Source organism: Zingiber officinale, chromosome 1B (assembly GCF_018446385.1).
Source record: "Zingiber officinale cultivar Zhangliang chromosome 1B, Zo_v1.1, whole genome shotgun sequence".
Classification (NCBI taxonomy): domain Eukaryota; kingdom Viridiplantae; phylum Streptophyta; class Magnoliopsida; order Zingiberales; family Zingiberaceae; genus Zingiber; species Zingiber officinale.
This window is the reverse complement of record NC_055986.1, coordinates 166,904,661-166,929,289: the sequence shown is the minus strand read 5'-3', so window position 1 is coordinate 166,929,289 and position 24,629 is coordinate 166,904,661.

Below are 24,629 nucleotides of genomic sequence, written 5' to 3'. Positions count from 1 at the left end.
GTTGGAATTACAATTCAGAGTTCGTTTAAAAGATTCTGGACCAAGGCTATATTTATAGCCTTGGTCGGGGCGCCTGGAAGGGTTCCGAGCGCCCTGGGGGGATAAAACTTATCCCCCAACGTTCAGATCGAGTCAAAACTCGATCTGGTCAATTTTACTGCTCAGGGTGCCCCGGAGCCCAAAGTCAACAGTTGTTGACTTTTTCGTCCGGGACTTCTTCTCTGGTTCAGTCCCGCCTCGGTCCGGTTCTTCTCCTCTGGATCCGCTCGCTTGGGTGATCTCTGCCATCCAGAAAAGGGCTCACCGGAACCCAACTTCCGGTCTTCTCGAGTAGCCTTCTGCTCCGGCTTCTCGTCCCTCGGAATCGCTGCGTGTTTCCTTCTCGTCCACCAGTGTACTCATCCGCAGTCTTCGTCCCACGGTCGCACAGCGTGCCGACCTTCTCGCTAGCTGCGTCTCTTGCTCCCCGAGCAATCTTCCGCTTCGACTTTTGTCCCTCGGAACCACCGCACACTTCCTTCTCATCCACCGGGGTACTCTTCCGCCGCACCTCGTCCCTCGGACGTACCGCGTGTCGTCCTTCTCGCTAGCTGCGTCTTCCACTCGAGTACCTGTGCTCCTAAGCTCCTGCACACTTAAACATAAGGTTAAAACAACGCAGGACCTAACTTAACTTGTTGATCACACCAAAACAACCTTGGGTGATTACATGTCCTGGCCAATCGACGCGCTCCATGTCAGCTTGTATATGACTTTTTGGGTACGGGAGTCTGGATCGGGCGCTCGGACCACCTGGGCGCTTGCTGCCCGCCCTAGGCAAGGTTGGTCCGGGCGCTCGGACTAGTTTTTTCCAGCCTTGCTTTTACTTACAAAACAAAGTTAGTTCGAGTAATAAACCATATATATAATATAAATTTGACAGTCTCTGACTATCCGGTTCTGACTTTGAGTTTCACCGAAACTCTAGATCGAATCGACGCTTACTGTTCCCTCTTTGGGGGAACACGTCCTCACCTATTCTTCTCAGGAGAGTTTATCTTTTACCATATCAGTCCTCCATGATAGTCTGGATTTTTGCTCAGCGTCTGAGACTTCAGGTCTTCATGCTGAACGTCCGCTCCATGACTTATCCAGACTTCCACCTGATCCGCGACCATCAGGATTTTTGTTGGTGCAGTTTGCACTAACGGTCTAACTTAGGTTTTGATATATGACAAGTAAGTTAAGCTAGGTTCTGTTGTGATCTAACCACTTGATTAAGTGTGCAGGAGAAGTCCAGATAGTCGACGGACTGACCGAATATCTGGCAGGAAATCCAGCTAGGTTAAAGGGCCGACCGGATAGTTGGTACGAAGTCTAGATAGGTCGACAGATTGACCAGATATCTGGCAAGAAATCCAGCAAAATCAACGGGTCGACTAGATAGCTGGTATGAAGTCCAAATAGGTCGACAGGCTGACCGGATGTCTGACAAGTTGGTAAGTTAAGGTAATTCATTGGAGGAGAGTGGCCTTGTGAGGATGCTCCCGATTGAGGGACAACATGCGTCAGTCCAGTTTAGGTCCATTTAGGATCCCTAAACTGAGACCTTGACTAGTTCCTGGTCCTGGAAGGACAAAAACTAATTACTACTCTTTATTATTAATTATTATTGTCCTAATATTTGTTTTACAGGTTATTTGGAGTAACGTTGTTTTGCAGGACAAAAGGAGCATATTTGCCTTTGGATAAATAGTATCCGAAGGCAACTTCAAGTAGTGAAGGCGCCTTCGTACTATTCATAGAAGGCACCTTCTGTTCGAACCCCAAGGTGTTTTGATGTGATCAAACAAGCTAAGTTAGGTCCTGCGTTTGTTTAACCCTTGTGTCTAAGTGTGCAGGAGCTTAGGAACACAGGAAGTCGAGCGGAAGACACGGCTAGCGAGAAGGACGGCACGGGAGAGAGCCGACGGGCTCGGTGCATCCGAGGGACGAGGTGACCGCGGAAGAGTACACCGGTGGACGAGAAGAACGTGCGCGGCGTTCGAGGGACGAGAAACCGGGAAGGAAGGCTGCTCGAGGAGAAGGCCGGAACATGGGTTCGGGTGAGCCCTATTCCGGATGGCCGAGATCACCCAACCTAGTGGAGCTGGAACAGAAGACCCGGACCGAGACGAGCTGAACCGAAGCGGAGCGACCGGACGGAAAAAGTCAACCAGAGTTGACTTTTGGGGTCCGGGGCGCCCGGAACCATCCGGGGCACCCGGACCCCTCCGAGGCGCCCGGAACGAGGTTTTTGACCAGATCGAGTCAAACTCGATCTGAACGTTAGGGGATAAAGTTTTATCCCTCCAGGGCGCCCGGAACCCCTTCGGGGCGCCCCGACCAGTACTATAAATATAGCACTGGTTTGCACAGATCATTAGAACTCACTTGTAATCAATTCCTTCTGTGCTTTCAATTCTGTTCTTTTCATTTGTGCTGTCAACGTTGTAAAGAGGCTACTCCGCCCAGAGGAGAATCAGATAGTGCGCTTACATTCCTTGGATTAGCAATCCCCTGATTGCAAACCAAGTAAAACTCTGGTGTCTGCTTTTCTTTACTTAGTCTCTTTTATTTATTTATTACAAGTGTTCATTATATAGTTGAAATCTGAGAAAGGTTCGAGTTTTATTTTGTAGGGTAATTCACCCCTCCCCTCTTGCCGGCCTCCAAAGGGACCAACAAGTGGTATCAGAGCAAGGACGCTTCTAACCGCCGATCGAAGCAACAAGATGGCCGGACCAAGCATCGTCCCACCAAAATTCGAGGGGAACTTCGCAGACTGGAAGCGTCGTATGGAGGTATTCCTAAAAACAGATTTTGAAATTCGGTTTATTATGAAATATGGTTTCTTAGCTCCAATAGATAAAGATGGAAAAGAAAAAGAAGAGAGCGATTGGACAAAGAAGTAGCAGAATGAGTCGGTAGCAAACAGCCGTGCGGAACATCACCTGCTGAGCGTGTTACCGCCTCAAGAGGTCAACCGCATCGGAAACTATTTATCTGCTAAAGAACTTTGGGAGAAGTTCTTGGAACTCCACGAAGGCACGTCCGAAGCAAAGCTCGCTAGAAGGGACATCCTCTGCAACAAACTGATGAATATCCGTCTGGAGAAAGGTGAGAAAGTAGCCGGTCTACATGCAAAGGTAAAAGAACTAGTTACTGGTCTCGAAAACCTTGGTGAAACGGTAACAAACCGAGACACTATACGCTACGCGCCCAACGCGTTTCCAAGAACTCCGGAGTGGACATCAATCGTCGATGCTTACTACATCTCAAAAGACCTGAAGGTAAGTACTTTAGAAGAGTTGTTTTCTACCCTTGAATTACACGAAACTAGATATGCAGAGATATCAAAGGACACAACCCGGACTATGGCGTGAACGCAACCAACAGGATGAACCCGAGTCGACTCAAGACGATCAAGAAGCGTACATGGTAAGAAACTTTAAAAAGTTTTTAGATCTAATAAATTTAAAATGCAGAATAAAAAGAATCAAAAGGTAGAAGAAAGGTGCGGTGCTCCGCGGAATGAGGACACATAAGAGAAGACTGCCCAGAACTCAAGAAGGTCAAAATGAAGACACCCAAGAAACACAACTTAAAAGCAACTTGGGATGACACTTCTTCATCTGAATCAGAAGCTCAAGAATATGCGGGGATTGCACTGATGGCAAGCCACGAAGGACAAAGTACATCAGAACCCAGCATCGATGAAGGGGGAGCGACCTCAGATGGAAGTAGCGAAGCAGGGGGAGATTCAGGCTTCAAGTCTGATATGGTAAGTGAGGTATGCCTCTTACCCCCTGATGAACTTTACTTTGGTATCAAAGCTATGACTAAATCCATGTATAAATTAGAAAATAAAAATGCCAAATTAGAAAATGAAATTTTAGAAACAAAGAGAATTTTGGCAAAATCATGTCTTATAGAGGATTTTGAAAAATTGAAAATTGAAAATTGAAAATGAAAAACTAAAAGAAGAAATAGAAAGATTGAAAAAATCTAATTGTTCAAATATTTCTACTTTTAGAAATTATAAATGTTTAAATTGGTATTATAGATTTCATCAAAGTCAAATTAGAAATATATCAAAAATCTATATACCTAGGAAATACTTGGTCAATCCTATAGGTAAGAACCTCTATTGGGTTCCAAAAACCTATTTAATTTAAAATTAAAATTAGACTTAGCATTTTCAGCAAGGAAATTAAACAACTAATTTCTTTATGAGGCTTTGTCTAAGGAAGTGGTTGTTGCTCCAATAACCAAGAAGGCCTAGTGCCTCGCCACGACCTGGAAGCCAAGTATCGAAATGAAAAGTTTAATTGATTAACTGAAAAAGTATTAATTTAAATTACTTAATGCTTTAAAAGAGTTATTCAATTTGTGTTAGAAAATATTTAAAAAATTTTTTAACTTAACTTAGAAATTTTTTATTATCTTAGAAATTTTTATGAAAATTGACTTAGATTTTTTATAAAAGTAAACTTAGAGTTTCTTTTTATAATATTGCCTTATCATTTTTTTTTTACTTAGAATTGTTTCTTATGAATATTCACTTAGAATTTTTTTTGGGGAATGCTGAGATAAGTTTTAAAACTTCAATTTTTTTTAACACTTATGACTGTTCTTATCTGAAAAATATTTTTTTTCGAACAAAAAATTCTGAAGAGTGTATTTCCTTAAGACATTATTTTACACCTTAGACTAAGTTATAACCCCAAAAAATTCTGAAAGTTCATGTTTGAAATAACCTTAGACTTGTTTATAACCCCATATTTTATGTGATCAAAGGGAGAGAAGTATGTTAAGTCTAGGGGGAGGTACTATAATTTTTCAATTGAAACATATTTGGTCTTATTTGAATATAAATTATTTTTATTGCATATGGTTACCCTAACTTAACTTGGGTTGCTCACATCAAAAAGGGGGAGATTGTTGGAACCCCAAGGTATTTTGATGTGATCAAACAAGGTAAGTTAGGTCCTGCGTTTGTTTAACCCTTGTGTCTAAGTGTGCAGGAGCTTAGGAACACAGGAAGTCGAGCGGAAGACGCGGCTAGCGAGAAGGACGGCACGGGAGAGAGCCGACGGGCTCGGTGCGTCCGAGGGACGAGGTGACCGCGGAAGAGTACACCGGTGGACGAGAAGAACGTGCGCGACGTTCGATGGACGAGAAACCGGGAAGGAAGGCTGCTCGAGGAGAAGGCCGGAACATGGGTTCGGGTGAGCCCTATTCCGGATGGCCGAGATCACCCAAGCTAGTGGAGTCGGAACAGAAGACCCGGACCGAGACGAGCTGAACCGAAGCGGAGCGACCGGACGGAAAAAGTCAACCAGAGTTGACTTTTGGGGTCCGGGGCGGCCGGAACGAGGTTTTTGACCAGATCGAGTCAAACTCGATTTAAACGTTGGGGGATAAAGTTTTATCCCCCCAGGGCGCCCGGAACCCCTTCGGGGCGCCCCGACCAGTGCTATAAATATAGCACTGGTTTGCACAGATCATTAGAACTCACTTGTAATCAATTCCTTCTGTGCTTTCAATTCTGTTCTTTTCATTTGTGCTGTCAACGTTGTAAAGAGGCTACTCCGCCTAGAGGAGAATCAGATAGTGCGCTTACATTCCTTGGATTAGCAATCCCCTGATTGCAAACCAAGTAAAACTCTGGTGTCTGCTTTTCTTTACTTTGTCTCTTTTATTTATTTATTACAAGTGTTCATTATATAGTTGAAATCTGAGAAAGGTTTGAGTTTTATTTTGTAGGGCAATTCACTCCTCCCCTCTTGCCGGCCTCCAAAGGGACCAACACCTTCCATGGCTATGGAAGGAGTCTTTCGTAGGGTGAAATTTTGACCTCTCCGTGGATAAGTGTCGGGTTGTTCGGGATCAAGTTTAACTCATTGGAGGCACCTTCAACGGCTATAGAAGGCACCTTCCATGCCTTATATATGGTAGTCTCGAGAAGGCATTCATACGGCACTGATATACGAGCTATTGCGCATCCTTTTAAGCTTCCGACTACCCCAGGCTTCTACTACGACTCTGTTGCGAAGCTACTGCGCCCGACAACTGCTTCGAGAACTTTTGATCATGGTCGGTAGACAGACACTGACACACAAGTGCTCCTACTTCTATTTCTAAAAGTGTCGATTTCCTCTTCCGATGGTACCGGAAGAGGCCTTTAGTGGATTACCCATCGATAGGTCCACGAGACCTGGGTCTTGGAGTAGGAGTCGCCGAAGACTCCGAACCAAGTAAACCACTTTTGTCTTTCTCGTATCTTTTTAATTTTGATGTCATATGTACTTTCCATTGCATATACTTGTGTTTTTAAAATCGACAAAATGAGTTTTTAAAAACCATGTGATTCACCCCCCCCCCCTCCCTTTCACATGTGATCGATCCAACAAGTGGTATCAGAGCTGGTTCTTCTCTGAATTGGTGCAACCACCAATCAAGCTGGGGGAATCATTTTTTTTGTTTTTCGTATTCTATTTGAATTGAAAAACTTTACCTATTCAGATAATTTTTTGTTCAATTTTAACTTGAAGTTGGTGCAACATCTCTCAAGTTTTTTTATCTCAAACTCTGCTAATCTAAGATCAAGTCTTGACACCTCTTTTAGTTTTCTATCTACAGTTGTGAAATGACCCAAAACGAAGGATGCAGCACCGTCCATCCTCCCCTCTTCAACGGTGATGACTTCCCGTACTGGAAGAAGTAGATGGAGGTGTACCTGAAAACGGACTTTGACCAGTGGTTCAACGTCACCAAAGGGTACAAAGTACCAATGGATAGCGCCGGAATTCCAATCGACCCGGAAAATTGGAATCCGGAAATGAAGAAAAAAAATCACAAATTGACTTCAAGGCCCTCAACACAATCTAGTGTGGGCTAATAAAAGAAGAGCTGAACCGCGTCAGCCCTCACAAAAATGCCAAAGAGCTATGGGACAAACTCATAGAATTACACGAGGTGACCAATGACGCAAAGGTAACGAAAAGAGACTTATATCTAAATAAATTGTTTAATATAAAAATACAGGAAGGTGAGACTGCCAGTCTGCTTATGAATCATAATTGGAGAATGAATTAGAAGATGGGTCCGAACCTGAGTCGAGCCACGAGTTCGCACTCATTTCCGAAGGTTTCGATGAGGTAAACTTTACTTTAAGCAACATATTTTTCAAAATTATTGCATGTTTAAATAAGAAATTAACTAACTCTGAAAATTGCATAAATGAACTAACAAAAGAAATAACAAACTTAATGAACAATTAAAATCAAGTTCAACAATTGAACCAATTCAAGCTAAAATCCCAACTCAAGTTGTAAAATTTGAGGAGAATAATCTCAGACTAAAAATAAAATAATTGAACTAAAAGAATTACTACAAAAATTTATAACTAGATCCAAGTATCTCGACATGATGCTTGGGTCACAAAGAGCTGTGTACAACAAGTCTGAACTCGGATACAAGTCCAGCTTAACCAACAAATCCTTTATATCATTAGTTAATCAAAATAAGACCCAAAGTACGTAAAGCTTGGGTTTCAAAAGCAAACCTAATCACGCAAGTAGGAATCAACCAATATTATGTACTTAAAAATGAGATCCATTATATAAAATCAAATCCAACTAAAACCTTAAATTCAAACCAAAACAAATCTTCAAAACTAAATTCTAAACTTAAAAATGAAATAAAATCAAACAAATCAAATTACCATCAAGTCCACTATAATTATTAAAGTAATCAACACAACCCAAAACTTAAAAATGAAACTCAATAATTTAGGGAAGGCTTTAATTAGTTGGCACCTCCAAAATAATAACTTACCTGGCTGGGTAATTAGGACTAGCCAAAATAGGGACAACATTTTAACTTGACAAATGTACTAGTAAAGACCCTGAAACTAAACTTAACTAATCTCACAAAATTATAAAATTCCCTGATTAAAAACATATTGAGTGAGATGACTAAGGATTTTTAAAATTAAAAATTAAAAAATTAAACTTAAAATTAAAAATTAAACTTAAAAATAAAAATAAAAATAAAAATTAAACTTAAAAATAAAAATAAAAATTAAACTTAAAAACTAAAATTAAAAATTTAAATTTAAATTAAACTTAACTTATTCACCCTAATCAAGTTTAATCTAAATTGGTTTTTAACTCCTACCTATTGTAGGAAATCAAGTGGATATTGGACAGTGGTTGTTACAAACATATGTATGAGGATCACACCAAATTCACTCAATTAACATATAAAAGCTTAGGAACAGTTGTCTTTGGAAATAACAACAAACCCAAGGTAGTTGAGATAGGTAATATTGAACTCAAAACTGATTTTATTATTAAGAAAATATTATTTATTGAAAATCTCAAATACAATCTTCTTAGCATTAGTCAATTGTGTGATTCTGGATATAAGGTTAGGTTCCTATACTCTAAATACTTGATTCAGCACATAGATAACCCTACCATAAAACTAAAAGGGTTTAGGAAAGACAATATCTATGCAATCAACCTAACTGCTTCCTCACTTGAGTATCACTTGACACAAAAAGAAAAATACCTAGTTATGGCATAGAAGAATATCACACATAAACTTTAGAAATCTAAGTAAATTAAATGGATTAGTTAGAGGCTTACCAAAGTTACCCAACTTAGACTCAATAATTTATAATATCTGTCAACAAGGAAAACAAACAAAGTCAACTCACAAATTAACTAATCAACTTCAAACAAATTCTATACTAGAACTATTGTACTTAGACCTATTTGACTCCCATGGAATCAAATCAATAAATGGAAGCCTTTACTACTTAGTAATAATATATGATTACTCTAGATTTACTTGGGTAAAATTCTTAAAAAATAAAGATAAAACATTTGAAGTCTTTAGTAATTTTTTCAAACAAGTTGAAAATAAAAAAGGCAGAAAAATTAAAAGAATCAGACGTGATAATAGAGGTGAATTTAGAAATAACAACTTTAATCAATTCTTCCTTGAAAATGGGTATCATCACGAATTTTCATGTCCTAAAATACCCCAACAAAATAGAATAGTAGAAAGAAAGAACAAAACTCTACTGGGCGACTCTAGGACAATGCTAAATGAGTATAAACTACCAAAATATTTTTGGACAGAAGTTGTTAGCACAGCTTGCTATATACAAAATAGAACCACAATAAATAAAATTTTATTTGAACTCTATTTTAATAAGCAATCTAATATTAAATGCTTTAAAGTATTTGGATGCCCAACCTACATAATAAACACAAGAGAACACTTAGGAAAGTTTACTTCAAAATTAGAAAATGGAATCTTTGTAGGCTACTCATTAAACAGTAGAGGTTACAGAGTATATAACAAAGTCACACTAAGAATTGAAGAAACCTCAAATGTAAAATTTAAAGAGACCAATCAAAACTTAGAACAAACCCAAATTCAAACAATTGATTTTGTTCGAGGTCAAGGGGGAGCCAGTTGTAACGACCCGGCCCTCTTGGCCCATTTGGCGGCCCATTTGGCGACCTCTCATGTCGTCGACCGTCGGCCCTTATGTCGTCGGCCCATTTGGCGACCTCTAATGTCGTCGACCGACGACCCTTGGCCGTGCCGTTACTCACTAGGACTTTCCACCCCTGGTCAGTGGATTTTTGCCTCCCCCAGGATTTGAACTCTAAACCTCCAGGCTTAAGTATTAGAGTTTATGAATCCTGGTAACCAAGTGAGATGATAACTTGGTTACCAGGATTCATAAACTCTAATACTTAAGCCTGGAGGCAAGAGCCGCCCAAGAGGCCAAAGGGCCGGGTCGTTACAATAAAAAGGCGCCTTTTTATTGTAACGACCCGGCCCTCTTGGCCCATTTGGCGACCCTCGGGTCGTCGACCGTCGGCCCTTATGTCGTCGGCCCATTTGGCGACCTCTCATGTCGTCGACCGACGACCCTTGGCCGTGCCGTTACTCACTAGGACTTTCCACCCCTGGTCAGTGGATTTTTGCCTCCCCCAGGATTCGAACTCTAAACCTCCAGGCTTAAGTATTAGAGTTTATGAATCCTGGTAACCAAGTGAGATGAGAGGGCAAATTAAGTCCTCGCTATGTAGGACCTTACCTGATCATAGAGAGGATTGGGAAAGTAGCTTACAGGCTGGACTTACCACAAGACATGTCAGCAATACACAATGTATTTCATGTCTCCATGTTAAGGAAGTGTCTCCATGACCCGAGCCAAGTGATTCAGCCTCAGTCAGTGCAGATCCAAGAGGATATTAGTTATGAGAGCAGACCTACACAGATAGTGGACAGAGCAGTCAAGAGATTGAGAAACAAAGAAGTACCACTAGTGAAGGTCGTCTGGCAAAACCAGAAGCATGAGGAAATCACTTGGGAGCGGGAGGACAGTATGAGACAGAAGTATCCAGAGCTATTCTAAGTTCGAGGACGAACTTTTTATAAGGTATGGGGGATTGTAACGACCCAATTTTTCCTATTTAGAGTTCCAAATGTCCATAAAAATATTTGGAAATGCTTTTAAAATATTCTAGAGATTTTTAGAAATTTTTAGAGTATTTTTACGCAATTTTTAGAGGTCGTTTAGTATTTTTACAAAATAAAAGAAATTTTGACAGAAAGAGTTGAAGGCGAGGCTCGAACCCATGACCTCGGGTTGGACCCGACCTAACCGGACACAGCCAACCAACTGGGCTGCGCACGCTTTGTTAACTAAGTATGGGGAGAAATAAAGTTAAAGCATAGATAGTAATTAATTATAACTCGAGTATAAGAAAGGGAATTAGGTTTTGATTTTCCAAAACCCAAAACAATTCCTCTCGAAATTCTTTCTCTCCTCACCTCTCTCGCGTGCGACAGCTGCGGCGTTGCTTGGACGAAGGCGAAGCCGAATTTAGGGTTTCATTCTGACGGCCGGCGAGCGTTCTTCTTCAAGGGTTCTACACAAACCCAAGCTCCCCTCGGCAAGGCGAACGCACGGGCAGGAGAAGAGGCCGAGAATCCCAAGCCTTCGAACCCTAGGTCCCTTCCTCCGTCGGCTGTAAGTCATACAAGCAAGTGTAAGTACTACTCACCTGTGGTAGGAGTTGCTCCGAGCTTCGATTTGATTTCCTTGCTTCCGGATTTCACAGTGCCGAGTAGAATTTTGTGCTAGGGTTTTTCCTTCCTTGCTCTGTTTGTCAAGCCGAACATTTATACCTAATTGCATGAGAGTTTGGAGTTTTGTAATGGAGATGCTCCAATTGTAACAGACCGAACAACCCTTGTTTGAGGTTTTGTTTCTCCTTGTGTTTGAATCTGCCGTGAGTTTACATGCTTGGATGTTTTCGGTGACGAACCTTGGTTGAGATTTCTACCGAATTGGGGTTTCATATGCTATGTAGGTTATAGCATTCCCTGCTTATGCTATTAGTTTCCTTAGGCCGTGCAGGTGACAGCATGTTCTGCCTATACTGTTAGTTCCTTATACCATGCGGATTAGAGCATTTACTGCCATAGTTTTCCTATTTAACTTGAAAAGAACAGCTCTATATTAGTAGATCTGGTTAGATTTCTTTTTCTTGTGCTGTCTGGTAGAACGAACATCCCTCTTTGAGATTTCTGTTTGGTCCTTCCTGTGCCAACTCAATGAGGCCGATCAACCCTAGTTCCCAGCATTTCAGTTCTGAGTTCTTAGCTTCCTGGGTTAACATGAACAGCCTTGTTTTTTTTTATGATTCGGAGTTAGCTTGTTGTGCTACTTTTCTAGCACTCTAGTATTTGGTTGCTTGGCATTTTAGTTGCTTAGTTCCTTAGCATTTCAACCTGAAATTCAGAATTTCATAGCTCTATTTTACAGCATGTATAGAAAGCTCAAAGTTGCATTCTTTTGCCCTATTTTACAGCATGTTTAGAAAGCTTAAAGTTACCTTCTTTTGCTCTATTTTATAACATGATTAGTAAGCTTAAAGTTGCTTTCTTTGCCCTATTTTACAGCATGTTTAGAAAGCTTAAAGTTACCTTCTTTTTCTCTATTTTATAGCATGATTAGTAAGCTTAAAGTTGCTTTCTTTGCCCTATTTTACAGCATGTTTAGAAAGCTTAGAGTTACTTTCTTTTGCTCTATTTTATAGCATGATTAGTAAGTTCAGATTTGTTTTCCTTTGCTTTGTTTTATGACATGCTTAGAGAGTTCAGATCTACTTCCCTTATGTTATTTTTATATAGCATGCTTGGTTAGTTGTAATCCTATACTTGTTAGATATATCTACAGGATTCTAATAAGCTCTAATAAAGGATTATGAGAAGTGTGAGTAAAGAAAAAGACCAAGGTTTAGTTAAAAAGAGATAACAAGTAAACTAAAGTAAGAGGCTAGTACCCGACTTCCGAGGTTGTCGTTAAATAAATCCAGGTGACCAATTCCGAGGTCTTGGCCCTGGTAAGACCGAGGTCTTTATACTCATAGGGCTGGAGGCTCGCTACCCCAGTCACTATTAGAGAACGCGCAAAACAAAGATGGTACTAAGCCTGGGCCCAAAGAAGAAAAAAAGAACAAGAAGAAGAAAGTAAAAAAGAAATTAAAAGATTAATTTCTAGCACAAGAAAAGAAAAAGAAAAAGAAGAAGAAAGTAAAAGAGAAATTAAAAGATTAATTTCTGGTATAAAGATATAAGAAAATGAAACAAGTTTTATGCTTAGAATCAATAAAAGTTTAGTTCTTTAATTCTAAGCTTACAGTAGTTGTTTCATTACTTTCCTGTCAGTTAGTGAGCATGTTTAGTATTCAGTTTTATTTTTGTATACCATGAGTACATGCAGCTTTGCTTTTAGCATTTCAGTTTTAGTATTGTTGCATTCTTTTTATGCACTTCGAGTTTTGTGAGATAGATTAGTACTTACTAAGCGTTTTCGCTTATAGATCTTTTGTTTTTTTTCCTCCTACCGCAGATAAAGGAAAAGCTAAGATATGAAAGGAAGGCGACAGGATGGTGGTGGTGATGAAGGTGTGTGATGTCTGGACTGTGGAGAGATCCAGAAGTAGCTGGCAAAATTGTCTAGACTTTCTTTTAGTCCTCTGTTAATGTTGTATTACATTTGGGATTGTAGTTGAGTTTATTTCCGCATGTCTAGCTAGTCTCTTTTATTATTTATGGAGTGCTGTAGTCATTGCTATTGCTAGAGTAGTTTCTTTGTTTTTATTGTGATTTTTATTACTGTGTGGTTGTGGAAAATATGTTCCAGCCGTCTGTGGCTGCGTATACTATGTTTGTATTATAGATTTGGTCACCGGTACAGGGGAGACTCTGCCGAAATTTTTCGGTAGGGTTTCCATGTGATATTTAATCATACCGGTTAAGTAGAGTTAGTAGTTAAGTAACGGTCATCTTTAGTGAGTAGTAGTAGTAAGAAGGGTGAAACAACCACCCTTCTTACTACTACTCTCTAAGGGCGACCGTTACCTAACTCCTACTCTACTTACTAGTGTCACTTATGCTATTATTAGCGACACTTAGATTTATCACGGTTCAGAGAAATTCCTACCGAAAAATTTTGGCAGAGTCTCCCCTGTACCGGTGACCAAATCTATAATACACAAGATATATACACAGCCACATGCGGCTGGATCACAATTTATTCACAACCACGCAGTAATAAATCATATCATAATCAAAAACTAATCTAGCAACATGAACTAAACTCAATCTCCCAGAATGAAGCATAATAAGCTACAATGCACATCAAACTCAATCATAACTCATAATTTCATAACGGAAATAAGGAAAATGAACTAGACATAAACTCTAAATAAATAAGTCTTGCTAGTCCCCTCTGGACCTCTCCATAGTTCAGTCACCACACACATCCATCATCACCACCACCCTGTCGCCTCCCTTCATATCTTAGCTTTTCCTTTATCTGCAGTAGGAGGAAAGAAAACAAGATCTATAAGCGAAAATGCTTAGTAAGTACTAATCTATCTCACAAAACTCGAAATGCATAAATGAATTGCATAAGTACTGAAACTGAAATAATAAAGCTATCTGCATGTGCTCATGGTATACAGAAAATGAATGGAATACAAATCATACTCAGTATCAAGCAGGATAACAAGAAACTAACAATGTAAACTTAGAATCAAAGAAACTAACCATTCTTATTTATTCTAAGCTTGGAACTTATTTCATTTCTTATATCCTTGTGTTAGAAATTAATCTTTTAATTTCTATCCTTTACTTTCTTCCTCTTTCTTTCTTCCTTCTTACTTAACTTTTCTTTTCTTTGGTTTTCTTTTCTTGGGCCCAGGCCTAGTACCAACTCATGCGCGTTTCCTAATAGGTTGGGGTTGCGAGCCACCAATCCTAAAAGAGCAGACCTCGGTCTACCAGGGCCAAGACCTCGGAAATGGTCACCTGGATTTGTTTAACGACAAGCTCTTGGATGTCGGGTACTAGCCTCTTACTTTAATTTACTTGTTATCTCTTTTTAATTAGACCTTGGTCTTTTTCTTTACTCATACTTCTCATAATCCTTTATTAGAGCTTATTAGAATCCTTTAGATATATATCTAACAAGTATAGGATTACAACTAACCAAGCATGCTATATAAAAATAACACGAAGGAAAACAAATCTGAACTCCCTAAGCCTGTTATAAAATAGAGCAAAGGAAAGCAAATCTGGACTTTCTAAACATGCTGTAAAATAGGGCAAAAATGCTACTTTAGGGATTCTAATCATGTTATAAAACATAGACAAAGAATACTACTTTAGGGCTTCTTAAGCATGCTATAAAATAGACAAAGGATGCTACCTTTAGTGATTCTGATCATGCTGTAAAAACAAGCAGACATAGAATGCTACTCAACTTCTTAAACATGCTGTAAAAACAAATCTCTAATCAACTTTAACTATGTACAACATGACCTTAAAGCAAGGAAATTCATGTACAACATACAACTCAAAGAATTCAACAGCAAGCCAAGACAATGCATCCTTAAGTGAACTCATGGCAGCAACATGGGATAACTATAATGATCTGTTCGGTATGATCCTAAACAGGGCAGCAAGGAATCAACCGAGCCAAAATCCCTAGCAATAATTAAGGATAGAATGCATACAATTCTACTTGGCACTAGAAACATACTCCATGCTCAACTAACCTAAACAAAACCTTGATTTCCCTGTGAAGCTCACGGCAGAACACCCAAAAGCCCAAATCCTTATAGCATGTTTCGGATTCAAGAAACTCAGGAAAAACAAGGAAACGAAAACCGAAAGATCGGAGCAACTCCTACCGCAGGTGAGTAGTACTTACCTAGGGTTTCTTGCACTTACAACCGGAAAGAAGGAAAGGAAGCTTCTAGGGTTCGGGTAGCTACTTTTCCCGGTGATCCCTTCGTGTTCCCAAGTTCTCCTCTGTCGAGACAACCACCCGCGGATGAAAACCAGCTGGAAGGAAGCTTCGCCGTCGCCCGAGCAGGAGCAAATCGCCGCGCCGCGCGTGAGAGGAGAGGAGATTCGGGAGAAAAAGAAAAATAACCTAATCCCTCCTAACTTAGCCTTTTATAACTAGGTCTAACTTTAAACTTTGGGTTCTCATTATAACTCAACTATATTCGCTTCGTACTTGGTTAACAAAACGAGCATAGCTCAGTTGGTTGGGCCGTGTCCGGTTGGGTCGGTCCGACCCGAGGTCTTGGGTTCGAGTCTCACCTTCAACGATTTTTGGTCAAAACTTCTTTCTTTTTGTAAACCTACTAAACGACCTCCAAAAATTACGTAAAAATACTCTAAAAATTCCTAAAAATCTCTAGAATATTTTAAAAGTATTTCCAAATATTTTTTGGACTTTTAGAACTTAAAATAGGGAAAATTGGGTCGTTACAATCCCCCATACCTTATAAAAGTTAGTCCTCGAACTTAGAATAGCTCTGGATACTTCTGTCTCATACTGTCCTCCCCTCGTGATTCTGGTTCTGCCTGACGACCTTCACTAGTGGTACTTCTATTTCTCAATCTCTTGACCGCCTGTCCACTATCTGTGTAGGTCTGCGCTCATAACTAAGATCCTCTTGGATCTGCATCGACTGAGGCTGAATCACTTGGCTCGGAAACACTTTTTAGCATAGAGACATGAAACACATTGTGTATTGTGACATGTCTTGTGGTAAGTCCACCTGTAAGCTACTTTCCCAATCCTCTCTATGATCGGTAAGGTCCTACATAGCGAGGACTTAATTTGCCTTCTTGCCAAATCTCATCACTCCCTTCATAGAGCGACCTTGAGGAAAACCGAATCTCCTACTTGAATTCCAATAGCCTGTATAACTCTTCTGTCTGCTCCGGGCGTCTCAATTCTCGTCGATTTTGGATTGCTTGAGTAGTCTCATCTATCACCTCTGTCTGAATGCTCAACTCTGCTTCTATCTCTTTTCTCTCTCCTGCTTCTTGCCAACATATGGGTGATCTACATTTCGCCATATAGTGCTTCATAAGGTGCCATCTTAATGGTAGCCGATAGCTATTGTTGTGGCTAATTCACTAAGCACAAATACTTGCACCAACTTCCTTTGAAATCTAGCGCACAAGCTCGAGCATGTCTTCTAAAACTGATTCACTCGCTTCCGCTCCATCACCGCGGATGGAAAGTCTTGAACTTGAGTTTGGTGCCTAGTGCATTCGAACGCACTCCCAAAATGTGAGGTGAAGCGCCCATCTCTATCGAAACGATAGATTAGGAACTCATGAAGTCCGACTACCTCTTTAACATATAGTTGGGCCAACTGCTTGGAGTGGGACACCTTGATGGCTAGGAAGTGAGCGGACTTGGTCAATCGGTCTACTATTACCCATATCGCATCATATCCACTGGTGGTTCTTGGAAGACCTGTTATGAAGTCCATGGAAATGTCTTCCCATTTCCATTCCGGTATTGGAAGAGGTCAAGAACTCCTCTGGTGTTCTGCTTTGACTCTCGGCATGTCAAGCAGTCTTGACATACTTAGCTACATCTCTTTGAGTCCCGACCACCAAAACCTCTGTTTCACATCTTGGTACATCTTGGAAGACCCAGGATGCATGGAATATGGTGTACTGTGAGCTTCCTCTAGGATCTTCTTCCTCGTTCCTCATCATTGGGCACGCAAATCGACTCGATAAAGAATTCGCTATCTCTCACTCTAAACTCGAGTTGTCTTCTTCTGTATCCCCGCTGATCTTCCGGATGTCCGATCTTGCTTTCTCTGTATCTCCACAAGCAATGTAGACTCTAAGGTCAATGCAGAGAGCTGTCCTTCGATAATTTCAAGTCCAAAATCTGACAACTCCTTCTGCAGTGGCAGGGCTAGTGATGACAAAGACATCAGTGATGCACTAGATTTTCTGCTGAGTGCATCTGCCACTTTGTTAGCTTTGCCTGGGCGGTAGAGAATTTCACAGTCGTAATCTTTGACCAACTCCAGCCACCTACGCTGTCTCATGTTTAAGTCCTTCTGAGTGAAGAAGTACTTAATGTTGGTGCAATATCCCACAGGTCAAGGGTGACCTGGTTAACCAAGCTGAGCCTTGGTTAGGGTTTAGATGTTTGACAATAAGATATTGATCGAAGAAGAGTCAAGTAGGTCAAGGTTGACCGGATACTTGACTGGGAAGTCCTAACTGGCATGTTAGGCAGAAGGAAGTCCTAGTGAGTGAAGCTAGGTGAAAGTCCTGGTGAGTGAAGCCAGGTGAAAGTTCTAGTGAGTGAAGCTAGGCAGATGGAAAACCCTAGTGAGTGAAGCTAGGTGAAAGTCCTGGTGAGTGAAGCCAGGTGAAAGTCCTAGTGAGTGAAGCTAGGCAGAAGGAAATCCTAGTGAGTGAAGCTAGGTGAAAGTCCTGGTGAGTGAAGCGGTGAAAGTCCTAGTGAGTGAAGCTGGCGATGGAAACCTAGTGAGTGAAGCTAGAAAGTAGTGAGTGAAGCCGGTGTGAAAGTCCTAGTGAGTGAAGCTAGGTAGTGGAAAGTCCCGGTGAGTGACTTAGCCGGTGAAAGTCCTAGTGAGTGAAACTCGATGGTGAAAACCCTAGTGAGTGAAGCTAGGTAATAGTGAGTGAAGCCAGGAAGTGAAAGTCCTAGTGAGTGAAGTTAGGTGGTGGGAAGTCCAAGTGAGTGAAGTTAGAAGGATTGATGGATACTTGGCAAGGACGGAAGTCCAGATGGGTCAAGGTTGACCAGACATCCGGTGGAAGTCCAAGTAGGTCAATGGAGTGACCGGATACTTGGCACGACGAGTAAAAGTCCAAGTGGGTCAAAGGGATTGACGGACACTTGGTGGAGAGTCCTAGCAGGTCAAGGAGTGACCAGATGCGAGGCATGATGTCAACCAGTCAAGGTTGACCTGATGTTGGTTTAGAGGTTTGGGACTTGCCATGTAGGCAAAACTCCGGAATGTCACTTGTGATCGACCAGGTCCATCCCGTAACCTGACCCTTTGAACCCCACGTAGGCCAGACTTTTGACCTCCACGTAGGCCGGACTTTCGACCTCCACATAGTCTTGACTTCTGACTGTCACATGAGCTTGACTTTTAACTGCCTCGTGGGCTTGACTTTTGACCGCCCCGTGCACTTGACTTCCGATCACGTCCGCTGTCCGACCTCACTATCATGCGTCGTATCAGTATAAACCAAATGCTCCATTGTATAACACAGCCTTAAAGATCAGATCTCATCCAACATTTATTTGTCATTAAGGGACACTGCAATTTGGCTTCGAATTGTTAAGCACCAAGTCTATAGGCAATGCAATCGCAAAAGAATGTTTCTTTCGGCCGAGAACACTTAGGTGTATCTTTAAGCCGAAAAAAGTTGAGATGGAATTAACATGTGGAAATGGGATCCTTGGATTAGTCACCCTTGTGAAAAGAAATGTTAGCGTTGTGTGTTTTGTTTCTATATTTTCCGCTGCACATCTTTGAAGAAACAAGCAACGCCGAGCGACGAGCACGCGACGAGCTATTCACCCCCCCCTCTAGCTACTTTTGGTCCTAACAAGTGGTATCAGAGCGAGGCCGCTCTTCACCGGAATCATCGCCGGAAGGGTCAAGCATAACAAGAAGAGCTAGAGGGTGAAGAAGTTGAAGCAAAATCATCAAAAGTCAAAGATTTCAAGAAGCTTAACTTCAAGATGCAATTCCAAGATGGACTTGGATTTGACACAAGGGTGGCTCCACCATACACTTCCACGAGTTTCGATTCTTGGAAATCAAGAATCGAAAATTTCCTTATGATGGAGATAGAGCAATGGTTTGCTCTCATGGAAGGATTTGAAGCTCCAACAAACTCCAAGGGCAAGCCTCTCAAGAAAAGCAAATGGGGTCAAGAGCAAGTTCAAAGGAGCAAGGCAAACGATAAAGTGACCAAGCTTTTGGTCAACTTATTGCCAAGCAATATTTTGGCTCAAGTTGGAGAATTCAAGGATGCCAAGGAGCTTTGGAGCAAGTTGGCATTAATCCATGAGATCCTCTCAACTGTACAAAATCATGAAGAATCCAAAGAGGGCGACTCATTGGAGCGAGATCAAGAGGAGGACTCCGAAGTTGAGAGATGCTCAACTTCCGAAGAAGAGGAAATCCAAGAAGCTTCATCCTCAAGGGAATGCAACGAAGGGAACAAGGAGGGAGCATACTCCTTGTTTCATATTCAAGATGATGAAGCCTCCACCTCTAGGATTGAGGGGGAGCAATCCGTGGTGACGCCGGATCAAGAAGAAGGAGAATCCTCCACATCCGGGTCAAGAGAAGAAGAGGATGAAGAAGCTTCTACCTCCACAAGTCAAGAAAAATCAAATGGAGGAGAATCAAGATCGAATCAAGATCGAATCAAGAGGAAGCTTCTACCTCCGGATCCAAAGGAGAAAGTGTCATCCCTACCCATAAAGGTATAAACATTTCCATAAATAATAAAAATCATATAATATGCTTTGAGTGTAGGGAAAGTGGGCACTACAAAAGCAAGTGCCCTAAATTGGCAAAGAAGAAGGGCCAAGTGACACCTAAGGGCAAGGAGAAGCCAAAGGAGACCATCCCCGGGACGAAAAAGAGCAAGGAGCACATTGTGTGCTTTTTGTGTCAACAAAAAGGGCACTACCGGAGTCAATGCCCTAAGGGGAAGAAGGTGGTCAAGGCTCAAGGAGGCACTAGTCAAGGGGGAGTCTCCAAGGTAAAGAAGAAGGTATCTTTTATTGAGCCTATTCCCTTGCAAAATGGTAAAAAGCATGCTAGGTCAAATTTTTATCATTTTAATGCAATTTATCATAAGAATAGAAAGCATGAGGGCTTTAAGGAAAAGCATGTTGCCCTACATGCCAAGGCTACACCTAAGGTTAGGAATGTAGGTAAAAATCTAGGCAATAACTCTAAGGAATTTAGATACAAGCCTAGAAACAAAAATGCTCATGAACCAAAACCTAAGGATCTAATGATAGAAAATCAAGTCTTGAGGTCAAGACTTGATAAAATGGAAAAGACCCTAAAAAGGATGGAAAATATCCTAAAAGGGCAAAATGAGCAATACCTAGGGCTAGGAGCACAAAGGTCATCCAATGGCCATAGAGGTTTGGGATACAAACCAAAGGCTCAGAAGGATGCTCCCTCTTACCATAGAGTTCCATACAGTTATGGAACAAACCCTAGGTCTAGTGGTCAAGTCAAAAATACTAGGGAGGTCATCCCTAAGAGTGTTTTTGCAATAAAAGTGACTAAGGCTTCTAAGAAGTCTAAGAAAGTCACCAACAAGGTCACAAGGGAGGCTATCCCTAAAGTTGACCTAGAAAATGTGACCAAGGCTTCTAAGAAGCCAAACAAGGTCACTAGGAAGGTATCTAGGGAAGTTATCCCTAGTGAATATCTAGAGCATCCAAGGAGCACCAATAGGTGTTGGGTTCCTAGGAGCATCTTCTCTACCCCATAGATGGGTTAGAGAGTGTCAACTCCGATTAGAAGGGTAGTTAACCCAACTTTGAGGAAATTGACACTCAAGGAGCATTTTCAAGGTTTTGTTAACCTTTGAAAATGAAATGGAATTATTATTTGCTCCTTGAAAGAGTAAAATGTGCCTAATGGTGGAAAATTGATGTTATTTTAAATGGCACAAAATTTGAGAAAACATAAGAACTACCAAGTTGGGATTTTGGTATGCTCTTAGGAAATTTAAGGCAATCCGGGCCTTAATTTAAAAGTGCTACTCTTGTGGAAAAATGAAATATGCCAACATTTGAGGAATATGCTTAATTTCAATTGGCATAAATTAATCAAGGGAATTAGAAATGCCAATTTAGGTTTTGGCGTTTTCTTGACGCACTTAAGGGCAATCTAGGTTTAAGTTGTAAGTTTAGCTAAGGTTTTAAGGATACTTAGATAGCTAATCTAGGTATATTTTATTTATGCTAAACCTTGCCATGATTGTTTGCCCATCATATGCCATGACATCATGTCTACTTTTGCATTCATGACGTATCATGAAAAATACAAAAATACCATGTCATGTTATGCATACATCATGTAGTTATAGGAATATTTCTTTTGAAAGTTATTTTATTTTGATGTATGCCATAACATTATCATGCATTAAGTTTAATTCCTTGTAATTAAGGACAAAAGGCATTTAACAACACTTATTAACAAGTGACATCCTAGGTGGGTGTCTAATATCTCCAAAATGCCTAGATAGATATGCATGATCCCTAGATTAGGGCAAAACCAAAATCTACATCTCACAAAGACCTCTAAGATGACTTGTATGTGTTTTAGTGCACATTAGATACAAGTGAGATGTTAGGAAGATGAACAAAACTCAAGATGTTGATTTAGTGCATTCTTTTGAGTTTTAGGTTCATCAAAACACATAGTTATGTGTTTTCCCATCATTAGGAAAGCTAATGTACGAGTCATGTGCATTATGCCCAAGGAACATGATGGGATATTGGTTTTGAAAATGTTTTTAAATGTTTTTGGAAAACCTTGGTGAAGGCTGTCTTTTGATAGTAATCACCATTGAATAGTTAGACACAAACTTGAAGAAAACACTAAAGTTTTTGCAAGTTTTCAAGTTTGTGTCAATCTTTGAAAATATGATGTATTTTCATAGAAAACTATTTTTCCATGATTAAGTATACCCTAAATAATGTCTACACGAAATTTCATAATTTTTGGATTTTTGTAGAATTTTCTAGGGGTTTTTGAAGTTGACTGAAATGGAATTTCAGCAACTATCAGAGCTCCGATCGATCCATGGATCGATTGGAGTTCCTGAATCGATCCGTGGATCGATTCAGAAGGCAATTCCCGCGAGCAGAAGCTCGCTAGATTGATCAGCCGATCGATCCAGGGAGTCTGAATCGATCAGTGGATCGATTCAGCGAGGTTCAATCGATTGGAACCCAACTCCAATCGATCCAAGTTGCTGATTTTGGCTGGGAAGGCCTGATTTCAGCATCTTTGAGCCTATTTTAGTCTAGGTAACCATTCCAAACCCCTAAAATACATTTGTATACATAAAAAGGGTGTTTTCATGTGAAAACAAGGATGGATTGGTTAAGGAAGGCTAAGTTGAAGTTTAGGTTGAGGTTTGTTTCAAATTTTGAATATTTGAACCTCAAAACTTCTAAAATTGGTTTTCCTAATGGTTTAGGGATTCCAAGTCATTGTTGGTGCAATGACAGAAGTTACCACCATGTCTTTAGGGGGAGGGACTCTTTAAAGACATGAAAATTATTTTTCATGAACCTTGGAAGGTGGTTAACCTTCCGTTGTGAACTTGCTCAAGGTTGAGCATTTAAACTTGAAATGGGAAGAAATGGGGAGTGGATATCCTCATCATTTCAAGTGGCAACTCAAGTGGTTGAAAATGCTCAAGGTTGGGTATTTGTCAACATTGAGGGAGAAGTTAAGGAAGAATGAAGGGTATGGGACCTTCATTATTGTGTTGATCACAATGAGTGAAGTGGTGATCACGATGAGCAACTCTTCAGGGGGAGAGTCTTCAACAGATGGAGTTGTTGAAGTGTGCCCAAAATTGGAGCATAGGTTGATGTGTGTCCAAAGACGGGTTGATGTGTTTTATTAGTAGGAGGTTGATGTGTGCCAATAGGGGGAGAATGAAAGGAAGTAAGTTAGGTTTTCATTACCTAGAGGGAGTTTGCCCTCTTAGGGGGAGAATGAAAAGCTTAATTTATGGGTTCATTACCTAGTGGCATGAAGAAGGAGGCTATAGGATTAGCCTAACTTACATGTGGGATTGTAAGTGTTATTGTGGTATTGTCAAACATCAAAAAGGGGGAGATTGTTGGTACAATATCCCACATTAAAGTTTGACCATAAGTTAAGTAGGTCAAGGTTGACCAGATATTTGATAGAAAGTCCTAAGTGGCAGTTAGGCGAAGAAAAGTCTAATGGGTAAGTTGGCGGAAAGTCCTAGTGAGTGTTGAAGACCGGTGTGAAAGTTCTAGTGAGTGAAGCTAGGTGGTTGGAAAACCCCTAGTGAGTGAAGCTAGGTGAGAGATCCCAGTGAGTGAAGCCAGGTGAAAGTCCTAGTGAGTGAAGCTAGGTAGAGGAAATCCTGGTGAGTGAAGTCAGGTGTGTGAAAAGTCCTAGTGAGTGAAGCTAGGCATGAGGAAACCCTAGTGGGTGAAGCTTGAAAGTCCCCTGGATGTGAAAGTCCTAGTGGGTGAAAGGTGAAAGTCCTGGTGAGTGAAGCCAGGTGAAAGTCCTAGTGAGTGAAACTAGGCAGATGGAAAACCCTAGTGAGTGAAGCTAGGTGAAAGTCCTGGTGAGTGAAGCCAGGCAAGGAAGGAAATCCAGATGGATCAAGGATGATCGGACATCTGGTGTTGGGAAGTCCAAGTAGGTCAAAGGATTGACTGGATACTTGGCAAGGACGGAAGTCCAGATGGGTCAAGGTTGACCAGACATCTGGTGGAAGTCCAAGTAGGTCAATGGAGTGACCGGATACTTGGCACGACGAGTAAAAGTCCAAGTGGGTCAAAGGGATTGACCGGACACTTGGTGGAGAGTCCTAGCAGGTCAAGGGAGTGACCAGATGCGAGGCATGATGTACCAACAGGTCAAGGTTGACCGGATGTTGGTTAGGGAGGTTTGGGACTTGGTTTTGGGCAAAAACCAAGTGCTGGATCGATCCATGGATCGATCCAGGCTGTGGATCGATCAGTGGATCGATCCAGATCTTTCCCAGCGAACAGAGAGCCTCTGGATCGATCGGTGGATCGATCCAGAGGTCCCAATCGATCATCCGATCGATTGGGACGCTGCTGCTTCGCGCGATAAGCGCTGGATCGATCCGTGGATCGATCCAGGCGTTTTCCCAGAGCACAGAGACGCTCTGGATCGATCCGTGGATCGATCCAAAGTCTCCCCGATCGATTGAGAACATTCGAATCGATCGAGATCCGACCGTTGGCGTCGATAAAAGCCGCAGGCGCACGATTCCTTCGGTATCGCTTCTCCGATTCACTCCAGATCTCTCGCCAACTCCTCCACAGCGCTCTCAAAGATCAGATCGCCAGTTCTTGAAGGATCTTGGAAGCTTTCCAAGTCAAGAGGCGGATCAAAGGC